We start from the raw sequence: 19,692 nt of genomic DNA, 5'->3' as shown, positions 1-19,692 counted from the left end.
TATTAACATGAAATAAGAGGTTGATATTGTTCCTTTCTCCTTACATCTGATTAAAATAAGTCTTAGTGGACTCCAGCCAAGCTTTTGAAAGCACTTTGCTTTGGCACTGATGATTTGTACTGGGTTTGGCAAAAAAAGATATTTTGTTCTCACATTCAATAGACATATTCAGTTTCCTTTCTCTTCCAAGGAAATGTTGATGCCAGATGCTTAGATGTGGCTGTTTCCATTTCCAAAAACGCATAGCTGAATTTTGTATAGAATTTCCATTTTTTCCTAAAAAATCCACTGAAATATTTTATTTAATGTTAGAATTAATCCTGTGATCTACGCTTAATCCTGTTAAATATGGGCATTCAGGGCATTAGGTTTTCTTCCCAGTTTGCTGATTCGGGCAGTGAATTGCCTAGATTTCTTTATTTTAGCATTAGTCTATTTCCTTTTCTTTAATAACTTGTAAGTAATCGGTAGTCAGCAGGAAGAAATGGCTTTAGCATAAAAAAGAGGGTCCTTCTAGCTACCTTTCAGTATCTTACACTCTTAAGTAGATATTCTTTTAAAATTTTGGTGAAACAGTGATGAAACTTGGAAAATAGATAACAGTCATGAGTTTGGTTTTTTTTCTATCCGATTTATCACCACTGGTTAAGATCTAAATTTCTATACTCCCATAATCAGCATATTTTGCTGATTATGGGGGAGATACACATGCTCTTAATACTTGAAAAGTATAGCCTTCAATTCTGCAGTAGAGAATATTTTTTCAACCTAAGACACAATCTGTTGAGCAGTGTTAAACTGAAACATCAGAATAGCATGAACTCAAGGTAAAGTTTGGTTTTCTTAAATATTCAGTAGTGTCATTCTATGTTCCCTTGCATCTGTAACTAATGTGTTTGCAGAGAACTGGAAATACAACATCAGTATTTAAAACAATAGCTCCTGCTTACCTTAAAAACTATTGCTCCTGCTTACCTTAAAAACTAAGCTGTTAAACAATAATAATTTAAAAAAAAAAATCAGTGCTTTTTAAATCCCAGAGTAAAGGTCTTCAAACAGACATGACAGTAGTAGACTAATCACCATGGAAAGTAGTGCTGCCAGCATTATGATTGTTTTCATGGCTGAAAAAACATAGTATTTAACAGTTGATACCTATGCCATGAAATAGATATAACAAGTTCTAAAAGATTGGTGGAAGGGAATGAAGGAGATCCTTCACTGGATTCTCATTTCCTTCCTAAACTTCCAGTTCCATTCTTGGTTTTAAACTCTGTTCAAGTGCAATTCAGCTGAATACAAATGGGCTAAGACATCAAATGAGTGTGTAATTTGCAAGCACAATCACTTCCAGTCAGATGTATGACTGATTCACACAAGCACTTTGTTCCAGAAGGTGATGCACCACTTTTTACATATTTTTCATTCATAGCCCATAGTTTGTCACATCACTACTCTTAAGATGTTACTGTTGGAACTAGCTAGGAAGAAGATTATCAATATGAAGCATTCTCCAAGGCCATATATACCTATCAGAATATTAGTAACATCAGTCTCTGTATCATTCTGTCTCAGACAATACAGGAAATGTTCCGTTTTTTCAAAATTTTTGTTTGGACTGACTAAAAATGAAATTCTGCTTAAACATCCTGTATTAAAGTCCTCATTTCACAGAAACTGACAGACTTATATTTTCATAAAACTCTAATCTCTAAACTATGAAATCAAATTACTTGAAAAAATATTTGATCAATTATTTGGGAATAGCTGGTCTGAATAAAATAAGAATAGAGTTCCCTTCCTTGTCCTAACAGCTGAACTTACAATAGTGTTTTGGTTTATTTTAAAATAAGGAAAACAAAACCCCTCAGAATGCAATTCTCAGGAAGAGCTAAAAGTTGCCCATCATAAAAAAATTGACTTCAAGTTGTCCTTATTATGCTGCTTAAAATATTAAAAACCCACTAATTTTTAGCAGATGATATTTCACTATTTTAGCTGTTTTGGTTTTTTTTCATAGAAGTCCCACATGGAACATTCATGCATTTTATTTTAATTTGAGACTAGGTTTATATTTTAATCTTATAACATTCTTGGGTGTATGTACTCCTGTTGTAGTTGTGCTAATGAAGAAGCATACAGACTGGACACAAAACCGTCAGAAGGTTAGTTTAATTTGTCATACCAGCTGGTCAGAGGAAAAAGAAGGGACAACAACCATGCAACCCTCCCCACACTTTTATCTGGTCAGAGTCATGCACAAAACACCAACTATCTCCAGCACAAGTCATCAGAGCCTGAGCTTTGAACAGTTTGGGCCCATTCACGTCATCATCTTCTGCACCAGCCAGACAGTTTAGTTCTACAGCCAGACCACAATTTCCACTACTCCTGGGCAGAATCTCAACTGCACTGAAGTCAAGCTTGCTGTGCATGTAGTGACAGATGGCCACTGAATACATTCTGAAGATTTCTTAAATCTGTAAGGCACTCTGTCTCGTCCATTCTTGGCACTGGAAAATGCATAGAACCAGTAATATATGACATACACAAGTATTTTGAAGCCCTACTAATGGCCAATTGGGCTATTATTCAACATACAGCATAATAGAAAAGTCTGCTTTGAAAAGTACACTTTAATAATGTGAATAAGAAACTCTAAGAAACAATGAAAGACAAGTCACTTAAACTGAAGCATAAGAACATAAATAAGTCAGCCACTTTTCCCCCAAAGTGGTGTGATCAGAACTCATCTTTCCCTTTCTTTGTTCGGAAATTAAATATGTATATTTGTTCTTTCTAAATGAGAAAAGAGGAGTCTATATTCTGTAAACAACAGGAAAAGTGCAGAAGTAAATTCTGTAGTTACAAAGGATGATACTGAAGATTTCTGCTATCAAAAATATCCCACCAGTAAAAATTAAATTATCTTGGATACCAAGGCTATGCTGAAACAAATATGACAAATACAAGACTAATGGGGTGAATCTGACACAGACATTCAAGCTAACTCTAATTTCTTGGCTCAGATCCTTGTGGCAACAAACAGTAATTTTAGAATGGCTGTAAAATTCTAAAGTAGTTCTCAGTAGACAGAGCTCTTTCATTAAGATTGCATTAGACTGGTGGAACCTGAGCTAGGTAAAGTCAAGTCTGAAAAAGTACAGCAATGTATCCACATTCTTCAGAATAAAATTACAAAGACATAAAAGTATCCCTCCATCTCAAGACCAGATTTGGTTACTCATGCAAACATGCATTGGTAATGTCTTGAGAGCAAATGTATTCCCAAATAAGGATTAAATAGAGATTTCTGTTAATCGCAATATATAGTTTGTGTAAAATATTTCAAGTTCTTGATTTAGGAGGAGAAATTAGATAGGAAAATGTGTCAGCTTGAGTCACAGTGGAACAAACCTTACCAGGACAAAGTATAATAAATGCAGCTTCAGAAGTTTGAGATTACTCAGTTTTAATAAGAAGTTTTTTGAGGACTTAAAGACTGAGGTTACACAGCTTTCTTGGGTGAAGGCAATGTTAATGAAAACCAAAGGGAAGTTATAAGGAGTAGTTCCCAGGCATTTTGTTCTTCTAATATTTAGAATTTGCAGACACTGTATGAATAATTTGGTAGGTCAGTATCTTCTTTCTACTTGTCTTCTATGAAAGCAACACACCTACCCATCTTTCTAGATACATATAAAGGACTTTCAAATAATAAAGTCTGTTTGGAAAATTCTTTTGTGTCTTTTCTATTTCTGTACTCTTTAAAATTTCTCTTAAATGTCTTTTAAACTTTTGTATGAGCAAGCAGAAGGTTTTTGTCACAGGCATAGGTGTATCAAAGTCATATGCTTATATTAGTGAAAAGGGGATTTAAAACATCATTCTAAGCAATTAAAATATTTTTAATCAAATATTAACATACATTTTTACTCTCTTGATAGCCATATAAGCTAAATTCTTCATGCACATTAACCAAAACTTTGAATAGTTATTTTCACAAAATATTTCTCATCTTTGCAACATTACCTTAATGACTGTTTATGGTACTTTTTTACGGCATTCTAAGACTTTTTAAGATCCACTGAAATCCATAACCTCATAGCATGTAATAATTACAAAAGTATTCAAAAATCAAACCCACTAATAGTTCTTTTAATCCTGTTTTGTCCAATTAATGACTCTGAAATCAGGTTTTTGTCATATATTTCCACATACATCTTCATGCTAAACAAGTTTTAGCTTACATGCAAGCACATTGAAGTTAATACTGTAGACCTAGTCAAATATGCAAGATGATTTCCACAACGTTATTATCATACCTACAGAAATCTAGTATAAATTATGGATTGATATTGTAGAAAAAGTGAACATAATCACACATCATCATTAGCAACCAAAATTTGATGCAATGCAATGCAGAAATAATAGAACCCTTCTTTGCTTGCTTTGTGTTTTAAAGAAAACCCAAATGGTTATGGCATTTTTAGTTAAACTAAACACTTTCTAAATACAAATTCCTACCATGCATTGTCATGGACAACTCTTCCAAAACGTTTATAGGAAAAGAAATTAAGTTTTTAAGAATTAATTCAGCTACTTTATTACACTTGGAGTTAGTGTGTGAGAGTAGCTTAGCACTGTTAAATAAACATAGCATAGGTGCATAATCAAACTGAGCAGACACAGAGTACATACATATTTAGGGCTACATATTATTTTATTCTGATTTTCTCTTTTACTGCAGTTATTTTTAAAAAATTCTCTTCCTAGTTGGTGTATTGCTGCACATATGCTGCACATATTCTGTATTTCCTCCAAGAAATACTAGCCAGGAATTACTGACTAAGAACTTGTCTTCGCTTTTTCCTGGAGCTTGCTACTGCTTGTGTTTAGAACAAACAAGTATATTTCTTAGCTTGGTTTCCTAAGAAAGTGATATGCCAAGACCTTTCTCTGGCTGCTCTTTGGCTATTTTCAAGGAAAAAGAAAATCTTACAATTTTTAAAGTAATTTTCCATATCCAACCAAATTTGACATTGGTTAGAAACTTTAGAGTCAATGAATTTGCACTTATTTAATTAGGACAGCATTAAGATAGATTCAAATGACCCTGTTTTTGCTCCCACTGAAGGAAAATCTAAAGCAGAGACAACAGTTACTGGACATCACATCATTCTTGCAGAGAAGAACCAATGTTAGCCATGGTGGGATCTTAATGCTTCATTTTTAGATTTGTTTATTCAGAGGGAGCTCTGTTTTCTCCAGAACGTCTGTGCTTCACAGTATTGAGACATGCAGCTTCATCAAGTAAAACAGGAGTGACACACCTGCATCACAAAAGAAAGTGACTCAATGGATTAGGCAGGTGGAGAATTTTGTGAGATATTTAATTAAGACTACTTTTTTTGAACTGTTGTTGGCTGATGATCCAAACAATAGCCCTATGGCTGAGAGAGGCCATACAATTTCATCATTTTCTAAATGTATTTGTTGACAGTCTTACTGCCCTCAGATACTCTTGAAGAACAGAGTATTTTCATGCAGTACAATCACAATGATCTTTAGGATCTAATTACAGTGTGAAGCAAACATGGTACACATTTTTATTCCATCGAGATTATAGTATTGCTCATCCAAAGCACTGTGTTCATTCTTAGTGTTTCAAAGCATCCACATAATTCTTTATTTCTGGAAGAGAAATTAAATAGATTTCAGCTCTATAAAAGCTTAATTTGTTCACATTTAAGAAGAAACTACACTACAGTATTCCCCACTGAGCACATCTTTGTTTTTAATTGCAAAAGTGATTAGAGATGTAACTTCAAGAAAATAATTTTCTGTCATAGGGTGAAGTACAAGCAATGCCAGCTGTCACAGAGGCTGGCATTTTATCCTTCACCTGTATTATCAATACTCTGCTCCAGGATTCTTCTGAAGAGAGCTTATGATAAATGATACAGATTATACGGAAGGGCAGTTTGCAGCGTGGTGTCCACAGGGAAGCAACAGCATTCTCTTCTAGATGTCAAACATTAGCACTTCATGAGGACCAAGATCTTCAAGATGTAAAAGGCTAGTACACTTGCTCTTTCTGACCAGGCAGTGCTGTGGCTGCTTAATATTTACTCAAAGCCACAATCACCTTCTGATCTGAAGAGCAGGTGACTTGGCAACTCTCTTCCATCCTGATTGCTATGCAGAGACAGTCATGAAAAGGTAGAGTATAAAAGATTAAGCAGATTCTAGTAACCCAGACAGTTTACCTTGCCCTTTTGAGAATTGGTCCAATGCATCATCATCTATCATAAATGGATTATAATATGACAGTGCTGCATCTTTAAGGTTATCTCTGCTCCAGTGCTAAATAAGAAAGATAAATCTTCAGAAACTTAGAGTAATTGTAGTCAGTGGTAAAGGACTGGCTTCCTTTCCTAATAGGCATCCAAGCCTCAAAGTCCAATAGCTCAAATTAATCTTGTGCTTCTGAGTATGAAACATCTGTCCTGAGCTACTAAGAGCAGACCTACAGATAGATATTGTGCAAATGTCTGTTTCAAACATTTAGGCACTACCTGCTGCTGAAATAAAGTTAACAAACAAAAGTTCACATTTAGGTCAGGTATGTTTAAAAATTAATAATGTGCAATCTTACCTTTGCATATTTCTATTAAAACAACTTCTTTATTTTCCAACATCCAGTATATTGTAACATACCAGACTAAACCAAACTATAAAGTTAGGATGTTTCTAATAGCTTTACATTAAAATAGCAAAGAATGTCAGCTTTGTTTCTGTTCTAAGACATGAGATACTGGCTTACATACTCTTAAAAAAATAGATATCATTAGAGAGCAACTATCATACTCTGTTTAGTATCTGCTATAAAAATATTGACAGAAATACTGAATAAATTTAGCTGCTTATACTGGATAAATTTAGCTGTTGGTTGGTTTTTTTTCATGAGTCTACATTGTAAGATCATATTCCAGATTGATATAATCAAACTAAAAAATAATTACCTTCTTCTGAGATTTATTAAGTACTATTTTCATCAGTACATATTTCTCTTCCTCTTAGATGCTGAAATATTATCAAAAATACTAGAAGGAAATGCATGGTTGAGATTGTAGAGGCAGCTCAGGACCTTTTCTCAGCTTTTTGAGATCAGAATATCTATCTATATCTATATCTATATCTATATCTATATCTATATCTATATCTATATCTATATCTATATCTATATCTATATCTATATCTATATAGACATACCCAGTAATAAAACACTTAATAAGAAATTAATCAGATAAAGAGGCTGGCCAAATTAACAGAGTCCTTGATATACATAACAAAGAGGCAAATTTCTCAGGGGTAGTAGCAGTTTGAAATGCAGAAATATGTGCAATCACATAGAATGCATAACAGCAATATATCCCTTCATAGCAATTTAAAGTGCTGGAAAATTACCAAGTGTCGAAATAATTATGGTAACAGAGTATTTGTGGGAAAAAAAATCCTTGAAATAACAGCAAGCCATCAAAACAAAGTAAGATGCAGAAAAGCTTAAAAATATACTAGCAATTCAAACTTTATAATTCTGCTTTTTAAAAACAGGACTTTTTAATATCTTAACTTTTCCTCAAAACCTAGCTTTTTTCAGGTTGAATGATGAACTTTAATTGAATGCAAACCTTTGCTGTATTACCCTCAATGTAACAATTCAAACGAGGAGGATTCAGTGTATGATATTACACTGCCTTCACTGAGGCTAGGCAATGGAGATTGGCAGGGATGACATCTATCAAAAAGAAATTCACCTCTAATTACTATATTTCTAAATAACGAATAAATATTACCTGCACCATCAAAACATATATAAATCTGAGGGAAGTATTTTAATACCACCATTCCTGTGCTATTGCAATTAGAGAAAACTTTCTCAGGGCAAAATGTTCATTTACTGAGCATTTATTTGTCCAAATACAAGCTGAAAATGAATACAGAACTGGACACTAAAAGAATTTACACCATGATCACTTTTGTAGCATATAAATTACATTTCTGCTGAGTTATACAGTGTTAAATATTTGAATGGCAGTAGCATGCTGCTGTTTCCAAAAGTACACTGATACTGACACAAATGATATTGAAGTGCCTAAAAGTTAGCTGCTGAGTTAAATAAATTCAAATTTAAATTTTTTTTCTCACTGTTATGGAATAGCAAAAGACATGCCTCTGAGGGAAGGCCTCCCAGTAGGTACATCCTGTACCTACATTTGGGAACAACTACTGCTGTTTCTGGAATTCATTCCACCCAGCTTATGCACCTGACTTAAAAGTTAGACACCTATGATAAAATGAATTAATCATCTATATGTCTAACTGTGTCTTAAGTCCATCACAACCAACTTTTACTTTTGAAGATACAGGGTGAATGAAGAAGTGACCACTCCCTTTTGCTTTGAAACCAGGTGGTTAAATTATTCAGTAACTGGGAGACCAGTGCCTTGCTTTTCAGAAGAAACTCCAGTCTACTTTTTCTCCATCTCAAACAACCCTAGTCATAGGGATGAAAGCTGAGTTTAAGAAAAGATTTTGCAGAGTGAATCATAGAGAACAATAAATACTGTAGAGAACCAATTAAATGGGAAATGGCAGAATAGTTTTGAAACAAGTAAAGATAAAGATATAACATGAACAGAGGGACCCTGAATTAGATAGTAGACACTGCATTTGGCAAAGCACCATAAGTTATATTCAAGCTGGCTAAATCAGCTAAAAACTTGTCCTTTAGATGAACTTTGCTCATTATAATGTGAAAAACACACCTCTAAATCTTATGCTACCCACCTTCAATTAAAGGTCTCTATTCACTGAACGTGCAGATTAAATTGAAGATGCATGGTACCTTTAAGTGAGTGAGTGAGCAAAAGATTGTCCAATAACTATTAAGCAGGCATATATTTAGAAATTAGATAAGCCTGTGCTGATGTATCTTGAAAGTACAAATATGCTGCTTGGCTGTAACTAGGTGTGTTAGCTTTGTGCATTTACCTCCTAGCATCCATCTCTGCAGAGATATGAAATAATAAACAAATATCTCAGCACTTTCTGTGACTCAGCTTCTTGGATACCAGAGAGAACCCATTTTTGTGACAATATGCCTATAGGCTACTTTGAGGGAAAAGAAAAGCTATCCTGTCACTAAACAAGAGAGAAATGTGATTGCAGTCTAGCTGTTAGGCCACTGTTTTAGGGAGCAGGGGAACCAGGCTCTGGTTTTTCTCCCTGCTCTCTGGAATATCCCCTCTCCCTCTTTGAAAGCTGCACGTCATGAAAAGGTTAGAAACACTAATTGTTTCATTATTGATAAATCCATGTCATCAGAAAAGGGAAAAACAGAGATATGAAAGGCCTTCAAATTTCTGTGCTTGGTTGTAGAACATAGTCATGCCATTGTCTGATGTATTTAACAAAATTGCTGTGGAGAAGAACTTGGTAAAAATGAAAGCAATATGCCTAAGCTTTCTGAACGGTAATTGGTAGGCTTAGTGTGAAAGCTCTAAGCTTCAGTTGAAGTATGTAACCTGACCATTCAAACTTTCAAGGTAATTTTCTTTATTTACTGGCACCAGTTTTCTGTGGAATTTTTAATCAGTTGCGATAGAAATGGTTAAATGAATAGCTCTGCAGCCCAGCTGTGAAGACAGTCTCAAAGTAGTATCCCTATTGCCATATGTTATTGTTTAACTGAATGCCAAGATTTACTCAGTTCTGTAAGTTCAGAAACCACCTCACCAAATATATTTAGTGTAACAGAAAGGTTTCATAGGAGTATTTTTCACATTCTAGCATGAGTAATTCATGGACAAAAAAATTAATTAAATAATTGGCAAAAACAAGTGTGCATGTTCATATTCCTAATCTTCTGTCCCCAGTATCTTTCACTGATTAGATTTTATTTCTCCAAAGGACAGATCAATAATGAAATTATGATTGGATGTATTGAGCAAGAAAGGAAATACTCTGCAAGAATGTAATTCAGAGAAAGAGATTAAATAAATCCTGATGGAACAGATCTGGAGCACTACAGCATAGTTAGCACAGTGTGAGAGAAGATATTAACATATAGAAGTGGCTTTAGAACAACATCATACATCAGAACTGCAATAATCTCTCTTGAAACCAAACCAAATCCAAAACCCCATAACTAAGAGCACACATTTTCAATGGAAAGTTGAAGATCACAAAGAAAGCACAAGCTATGACCACATCAGTTCTAATAGAGCGAAAACTCAAGCTGATATTAAGCCATTTAAGTTATTTAACAAGCTCACCACTGCACTGTGGTTTGTTAATCAGCAAAGAGTTGCCAAAGTTTTATTCGGAATTTTTATTAATACATGACTATTTTTAAGTAATTTATTGATAAAAATGTGGCTTTGACCCAACCAAAAACAAAATAACAGATGATAATAGCACTTGAAAGTTTCATTAGTGCAGGTTTTCTAGACTAAGCTGCTTTTACATTGAAAAGTTGGAATTCCCACAATTAAGTAGAATAACACCAAAAAGTACACAAACACAAAGGAAATGTCATATTTTACCTTATCCAGAACAATATCACACAATATTAATAGTTTAAAAAGTAATTCAAAAACTCCTTCCTTTATAAGAGTCAATATACAGGCAAAACAGAAGTTGAGAATTTGAAAAGTAAATTATGAAAACATCAGCAAATTTTCCTCCTGAGGATAGATAATTTCATACAACTGGTACCTGATACTTCTGTAGTATCTCTATGAATGTATGTGTATATTCATAGCACTTTTTATATATGATAGATTATGATTTTGAACAGAAAATTTGACTAAAAAAAACACAGTAATTTTATAGGTGCAAAGATGGGATATTCTTTAATGATAATTTTTTGATATATTAAGTTATGAATATAATATAAGAATAATATAAGAAAAAACTCAAAAAACAAACCTAGATTCTTTCCAATTTGGATATTCAGATTATTCTGGCTCTCTCCGTGGCAATTTATAAGGATTTTCTCATTGCATGTCCTTGTTGAAGAAGGGTTTAAAACTGATGGCACATGACTTTCTTAACACAAAAATGAAGGACAAGACATTATCATTTTCAAGGCATGAACAATTTATTATTTCATATTCTTCTGTAGCATATATTGAGGAGTCTGATTCTCTTGAACTAAAGGTTTTAGGAAAACTGAAGAGCTTCATTTCACAGAATCACAGAATTTCTAGGTTGGAAGAGACCTTTAAGATCATCGAGTCCAACCCATTTTCTAACACCTCAGCTAGATCATGGCACCAAGTGCCACATCCAGTCTTTTTTTAAACACATCAAGGGATGGTGACCACCACCTCCCTGGGTAGATGATTCCAGTATTTGACCACTCTTTCTGTGAAAAACTTCCTCCTTAATTCTAGCCTGTATCTCCCTTGGCACAGCTTGAGACTGTGTCCTCTTGTTCTGTCTGTTCTTGCCCGGAGAAAGAGACCGACCCCCAGCTCACCACAGTCACCCTTCAGGAAGCTGAAGAGAGTGACAAGGTCACCTCTGAGTCTCCTTTTCTCCAGGCTGAACAACCCCAGCTCCCTCAGTCGTTCTTCATACGGCTTGTGTTCCCAGCCCCTCTCCAGCCTCGTTGCTCTCCTTTGGACACGCTCAAGCATCTCAACGTCCCTCCTAAACTGAGCGGCCCAGAACTGGACGCAATACTCAAGGTGAGGCCTCACCAGTGCCGAGTACAGGGGAAGAATGACCTCCCTGCTCCTGCTGGCCACACTATTCCTGATACTGGCCAGGATGCCATTGGCCTCCTTGGCCACCTGGGCACACTGCTGGCTCATGTTCAGCCGGCTGTCAACCAGCATGCCCAGGCCCCTTTCCTCCTGAGCACTGTCCAGCCACACCGTCCCCAGCCTATAATGCTGCAGGGGGTTATTGTGGCCAAAGTGCAGGACTCGGCACTTGGACTCTTTGAACTTCATCCCATTGGATTCTGCCCATCCATCCAACCATTCCAAGTCCCTCTGCAAAGCCCTCCGTCCCTCTAACAGATCGACACACGCTCCCAGCTTAGTGTCATCTGCAGATTTGCTAATGAAAGACTCTAAACCCTCATCCATGTCATCAATAAAGATATTAAACAGAACTGGCCCCAGCACAGACCCCTGAGGGACACCACTGGTGACTGGCTGCCAGCTGGATGCAGCACCATTCACCACCACTCTCTGGGCCCGGCCATCCAGCCAGTTCCTAACCCAGCAAAGAGTGCTCCTGTCCAAGCCATGGGCTGCCAGCTTGTCTAGGAGTGTGCTGTGGGAGACAGTGTCAAAGGCCTTGCTGAAATCCAAATAAACAACATCTACTGCCTTCCCTGCACCCACTAGGCGGGTTACCTGGTCATAAAAGGTGACCAGGTTGGTCAAACATGACCTACCCCTCCTAAACCCATGCTGACTGGGTCTGATACCCTGGCCATCTTGTAAATTCTGTGTGATGGCACTTTATATAAACTGTTCCATTATCTTGCCAGGTACTGAGGTCAGGCTGACTGGTCAATAATTACCAGGATCCTCCTTTGCACCCTTTTTGTGAATGGGTATCACATTGGCCAGCTTCCAGTCATCCAGAACCTCACCAGTGAGCCAGGACTGTTGGTAAATGATGGAGAGTGGCTTTGCAAGCTCATTTGCCAGCTCTCTCATTACCCATGGGGTAGATCCCATCTGGTCCCATAGATTTATGAACATCCAAGCATTTCAGTAGTTCTTTGACTGCCTCTTCTTGGATAATGGGGGGACCATTCTGCTCCCTGACACCATCAACCATTCCAGGTGGGCAGGTGTCTTGAAGACAAGTCATCTTCCCACTAAAAACTGAGGCAAAGTAGGCATTAAGCACTTCTGCCTTCTCCTCATCTTCAGATGCTAAATTCCCTCCCTTGTCCAATAAAGAACAAAGGCTGGTCTTACCCTTCCTTCTAGCATTAAGGTATTTGTAAAAACATTTTTTATTATCCTTTACAGAAGTTGCCATTCTAAGTTTGAAATGAGCTTTGGCCTCCCTAATTTTTTCTGCATGCTCCAGCACTCTTCTTGAATACTTACTTAGAGACCTGACCCTCCTTCCAACGCTGATACATCCTCTTTTTATTCCTAAGTACCTCCAAAACCTAAACCTCCTTGCCCAGCCAGGCTGGACATTTACCCCGTTGACTGATCTTTCGGCACACAGGGAAAGTCTGTTCCTGTGCCCTCAAGATCTCTGTTTTGAGGCATGCCCACCTTTCCTGAACTCCTTGTCTCTCAGTGATATTTTGTACCCAGGCCCCAGGGAGGCAACAGACCTCCCTGTAGGATTTCAAAGTCTACTTGAAAATCCATGGCAATTTTTAAGAAAAAGTGTGCCAAACTTTTATTTCATAATCCAGTATTTTTGTTACTAGATTAAAAATGTGCATATGGAAACATGCATAGAAATGCATGATGATATCCTCCCTCAACAATTACTTTTTCCTGTTACTGCTGGTCATTTATTTTTTACCCAATTCTGACAATATCTTTGGCTCCACACTGTTTGGGGTTTTTCCTGAATTTTCTTACTTCATCTGTTTATATCAAAGGACATAAGAAAGATGGTGATTTTTTTCCCCATGGTCATATTTTGTGGCTCCTAAATCTTAAGAAATATTTTTTGTGCTCCACAAAAGATTTATTCTTACTAGACTTCTGTGAACAGTAGAATATCTGCTAAGAAGTTCATTGTAAAATGCATTTTTAAAGTGATGTCTGAAATTACCATTTGATTTTATTGGTTTAGTTAGAGACACACAAATTTGAAATTAAATATTTTGTTGAAACTTGTGAATTAATCAGTGCAGATCTTTGCTTTGCTATTTCACCACAGTCTCCTTGGGGAGCTGCAAATGTACAGAAGCACAATGTCTGTGTACTGCACATGCAGGAAAAATATTATGTTCTGCATCATACAGCCAGAATTAATTAGCTTCCTCGATTCTTAAAATATTTATGTGGCCTCTGGGTTGTCTTTGCTGGCTGGCCCAGTAAGCTCTAAGGGAATAGAGTCTGTCAAATGGTAGGATTCCTGGTTACCTCAGATACTAAGGTCACATTTTGTAAAACTAGGTGGAAACAAACTAAAGCATTGAGATTTACTGAAATTTTGAAATAAAATAATTTCTGTGAATCTCATGACAGATGAGATATCCTATTTATATGTGCTGCCAAACACAGATGCTTTAAACTGAAAGGGATCTCTAGGAAGAAAACACACTGTTAATTTTATGTTTCATGTTTCTCTAGTCTTCCTGTGAACTTGCAGATGAAAAGAAGATTTCTCCTTGCTTCCTCCCACATGTAATATAGTAGCAAATATTTCCTCTTATTTCAGAGGTAGAATTAAATATAACACCATTTGAAAAAAAATGGTGACCAAAAGCATAGGAATTTTCATATTCTTAAAAGAAGTGATATGAACAACCTAGACAAATCAAAACATTCTGTGGTAAGCTTCTGCTTGCTCCTTTAGGTGAATAGTACAAAGGAATCAAGAGATCAAATCTGTCTAGGTTTCCTTCTAAGAAATTAAAACCAAAAGTAAACAGAGAAGGAAAAGAGGAGAATTGAATGGAAAGAAGTTCCTCTAGGATGTGGCTGTCTAATCTGTAATGCCCATTCTACCTACTTAAAAGAATCTGCGTGGCTCTTCACAGCTCCAGCAATATCTCATTTATGAAAATTGGCTTTTCGCTAAAAGAAATCAAACAAAATTGTCAAAATATACTTTTTTTCACATAAAATACTCTTGCCAAAGCAGAATCCTACATAAGAAATCACTACATGAGCTGGACACTGTAGGGAGATAGAACATAAGTAAATAAAGGTAGTATAGAAAGTAACCTTACCCCCTAAAGAGTTGCAGCTGAGCCAATCATTAAGCATTAGGAGCAGGCCTGACTTTAACAGGCCACACCTGCAGCCAATGAGAAGAGTGCTATAAAAGAGTGGATTGGTAGGTTGAGGGGAACTGGAGTCAGTTGGCTACTGTGAGGGCAGGGAAGAATTGGTGCCCAGAGGAGCTGCCTACAAGAAACATCAAGGAGGTATGAAACTCTAGCAATATGGAACCCTTGCACTGTAATGACAACAGGACACTAAATGAAAACCAAAATATTCTGTGATTTGTTTGAAGATAATGTTTTTTAAGTAGAAAAGCAATGAATAATGCAGTAGTTGACTTTCATTTCAAGTTCAAATATTATACTTAAAAAATATAGAACAATTTCAGAGCTTCAGTATTATAATAATACTATCACCTTTTCTCAACATTTTCTACATGGAAAATTCTTTACATGTTGAATCTCCTGTATGAACACATAGCCAGGAGGATGTTCTAGAGAGTTAGCAAGATAATATTCCTGCAGCTGGCATGCTGATTAGATTTACAACTCTCTAAACTGTTTCTTCAGAAACACATAAGGTTTTAAAAATTCCTACAACAGTACTTGACAGGAGAGAAGTCATATACGTGAAAGAGAAATTCCAAACCTGATTTAATTACTTAAGCCAAGGGAAGTATCTGATGCACACACCTCATGGACACCCTACCTACTGAACATACAAAGACACATCATGCATTTTTCAGTCATGCTAGATGGCTCTCAAAGGCCATGCTACCTTGTATCTATCAATATAAAGAAGAAATCAGTACTTGGAGATTTTTTAACTAAGCTGAAATGCCAAATCTCTTAGATGTAGTCTGTGTGACCACCTGAAGCCAGATGCGGTTTAATTAAGTTTTTCTGTTACATGCACCTCAGAGATATGGAACAACACTAAAATGTTACACTGCTGCAGGCAAAGGAAAGCACATGGCTTTGCCACTCAAGATTAAAGCAAAGGATAAATTAGATTGGTAACACTTCATCTTCATATATTTTATCCCAAACAGACATGGGTTTACCTTGCATAAGTAATTATTAAATTAAAGACGTTTGCGCAGAAACACTGATAAGGAGTTTTTCAGTGATTCTGTCTAGATTTGCTCTTGTGTTTCTGTAATCCTTTTCTTTATGCTAAAAGCCCCCAAAATCATTGTTAAGATTGTATGCATAGGTGAACTGGCCATCTGATGCTCATACATCCTTTCCATTAGTAAATTTTTCAGTAGATCACATGCATTAGAAGCAGGTTAGATAAATCACATTCTTGGAACAAGAGGAAAAACGTTTGAATATATTTAGATTTCATTTAAATAAGTTACCTTTATTTCTTTCATTTTTTTTCTTCCAGGTCTGGTATTTTTCATACTCTCTTCAATATTACCAAATAAACAATCACATACTTTTGTACGTACAGACTTAAAATGGTCCTGTGTAATGATACAATATAAGGATTATTACAGAGCCTTTTTTGAATGCATACAATGTGTCTGTGGGAAGATGACTGCAGGTAAAACTAGAAAATTGGGAAATTATACTCCCGTTCTAACAGAATTATAATAGTATGCAAATGATAGGGTGAAGTACAGCTGCTACTTCCTGAGTGGAATGCAATTGACATGCACAAAATCTATTGCATGATTCCCCACATACATTCCCCACAGCCTGCAATCTTAATTACATACTGAGGGACGAAACAGAGGATGGAGCAGAGCAGAAACACCACAGCCAGGCTCTGCTGTAATCCTTGCAGGGCTGGGACTGTGATGGTTCCATGTGTCTGATACAGCACATAGCAGCTGTCAGCCCAGGGCATGTCTTGCTGCTGACCCACCAACTGTGGGGATGTTGGTCTCTTCAGATGAACTCAGTTCATTATTATCTAAATGTGATACTAACTCACCCCTCCATCCCAAAATTACCTGCCCCCATGGTATGATCACCTCTCACCAAGTATGCACTCTATATTTTATTGACTATATCTTTTAAGAGCAAAGCAAGAGAACTTTATACCAATCAGCTACAAAAGTGTATATGGCAAGAGGCACTCAAGCCCCATCTAATGAAATAGTATAAAAGTGAGTTAAGAATGGGGAGAAGTTAGGAAAGACTCCATAGTACCTTCTGGGATCAGCTGACTGGCTGAACCTGTCCTCTCTTCCCTAGGGACATCTATTGAGTAAGAACATTCCTCCAAGAGCACTAAATGATTTACTCAAGCTGGCTTTCATTGGTGATCAGGGCTTGCCTGTATATTGCTTCAAATTTGCTTTAGCAGTCAGTTACAATCATCAGCAATCTTCAAAAGTTAACCTGTAACAATTTTCTATCATTAGTATGTTTATTAAAAAATTGTGTTATACTGGAACCTCTGTGTGATGAATATGGATTTCAATGATGATTGTTAAATGTGCGATTCACAGAGGTGAGGGAGGGAACTTGGCACTGCAGCTGCCTGTGCTACACTGGATGTCCACAGGAAACACCCCCTCAACACATCACAAAACCAGTGCTATGTGGAGTAAGTGGGTGGCGCTGATTACACAAAGAGTAGGGAAACCCAACTGCCCAGGAATCCTGGAAGAGATTATGAACTGGCCAAAGGCAGGGAGTTTGGAGCATTGCCTGAGAAGGTGACTCATGCCCAAAATGCACCACCATACAATGAGTTATCAGAAGATGTAAGAGGCTCTGGTGTATTTACTGATGGATCCTGCTGTGGTAGGAAACCATTGGAAAGCTGCAGTGTGGAGTCCCACAGGACAAGTCATTGAGACTGCTGAAGCAGAAGGTGAGTCAAGCCAATTTGCATGACTGACAGCCAACTAACTAGCCCTAGAGACTGCTGAAGGAGAAAAGTGGCCTGTACTTTATACTGACTCCTGGATGGTGGCTAATGCCCTCTGGGGGTGGCTGCAGCAGTGGAAGCACAGCAATTGGCATCACAGGGGTAAACTCATCTGGGCTGCTGCATTGTGGCAGAACAGCTCTGCAAGGGGAGAAAACGTGAGCATCTTTATTCACAATGTCTTCTGGAGCAACCACTGTGCATGCTGATGCCCTGCTTCCTGGAAAGTGGCTGAATGTCACTCACTGATGGGAAGTGAGAATAAACCTATTTTTTTCTATTTGCTTGTGGAAATGCAAGCTTTTGCTTTAGCAAATTGTCATTTTCCATATTATTTTCTCTCCCCTGTCTAGCTGAAAAGGGGAGCAATGGAGCAGCTTGGTGGGCACTGTCATTCAGCCAAAGTCAACCCAACACTGTGTGTTTTTGCACCCATTGTGGGCTTACTGTCTGTGACTGCAGGTTATGTTTTTTATTTTAGTTCCATATCTCTAAGGTGCTGTACTTGTGAAGACTGTAACATACTGCATAGCTTCATATAAACCAGGGAGCAACAGCATACTTTGGATAAGTGTGCACCTCTGTGCATGAGGTAAATATGAAATAAATTTGGGGGTTATTATGTATTTAAAATTTTAGAGAAATAAATATTTGCAAAGGGAAACAAAGAAAGTTAGGGATATACCAGTTTGTTGAGTTGTTTTTGGTTTTTTTTTTAAGAGAAGTAATTTGAAAAGGAATGAAGTTTGCTTTGAGGTAGTGAAAATTTCCTAAATGAATAGAATCAAAGTTATTAGAAGAAAGGAGCCATTCATGCTTATAAAATGGAGATGTGAGAAATTCACACTGTTCATCACATACCCATGATTTTGTTTCAACTCTCTTCCTCCACTCCTCAAAAAGTTCAGATATACTTCAGTTTCAAAGGGAAATAACTGCAGAAGTTTATTCATTAAAAAAGCATTGACCACTACAGTGAAGTTAATTCCTCTCATCACTTTCATTAGACATTTTTGAAGCACATATTTAAGTATATGCTTTCATTTTCTTTGAACTAATTCCTATTCTGAAAAGAAAATACTGACTGTCAATGCTATTGCCTCAAAGGAAGAATCAGATTCTCATTTTTCTTTACACAGAAAAGAAAAAAAGCCCCACAACAAAACAACAACAGATTTTGTCCTTCTAGTTAGCTTCACAAAGAAATGGGTAGTGATTTGTGAAGGTGCACCCACCCAGAGCCTTGGCTTGCCCAGACTAGAGGACCACATGTGCATGTGAATGAATCAATTAGTAGATTTGGAGAAGGATAAAGCAGAAGATCTGAGGTACACCAGTGTTATCTAACCTTCCATGCTATTTGTGCATTTATGTATTTATTATTAATATGGTTTAGGCTGTGGACAAAATGCATAGTTTCTTAATTATTTACAGGAAGATTGTGTGCAGGATGATTAATGATACAGCAGCATTTACAAAGTAAGGTAGTCAACAGAAAAGGTAGTGTTGGGAGGGCCATATAAATTTCTTTTTAATTGTTTTCCATCGCAAGGGTCTGTCCCAAAATAATTCATTCCTTTCCAGGATCAATTGATGTCCACTGCTGTTTGTACTAGTATGCTTTTTAACTTTTTCAGAGCAAGATATATATATATATGTATATATATATACATACACACATATATATATCTATATATATCTCACTAGCTATCCATAGATAGATAGATATGAAAAATGACAAGAGCTTATTGATAGATATAAAAAAACTAACTCAGCTTTACAGAAAATGAAATGCATGACTTCTGACAGTTGATTAAATAGAATAGCCTGCCAGTTAAGTTCA

The 19,692-nt window shown here is 36.6% G+C and overlaps 1 protein-coding gene across 2 annotated transcripts in view; it reads right to left on the bottom strand.

Moving 5' to 3' along the window:
• The window catches only part of SGCZ (sarcoglycan zeta), a 394,909-nt gene that overhangs the window by 251,247 nt on the left and 123,970 nt on the right, over positions 1-19,692 (bottom strand). The gene's annotated exons all lie outside the window — the stretch shown is intronic.

Source organism: Agelaius phoeniceus, chromosome 4 (assembly GCF_051311805.1).
Source record: "Agelaius phoeniceus isolate bAgePho1 chromosome 4, bAgePho1.hap1, whole genome shotgun sequence".
NCBI lineage: Eukaryota > Metazoa > Chordata > Aves > Passeriformes > Icteridae > Agelaius > Agelaius phoeniceus.
Note: the sequence above shows the minus strand (reverse complement) of the source record. Positions and strands in the feature narration are given on the sequence as shown.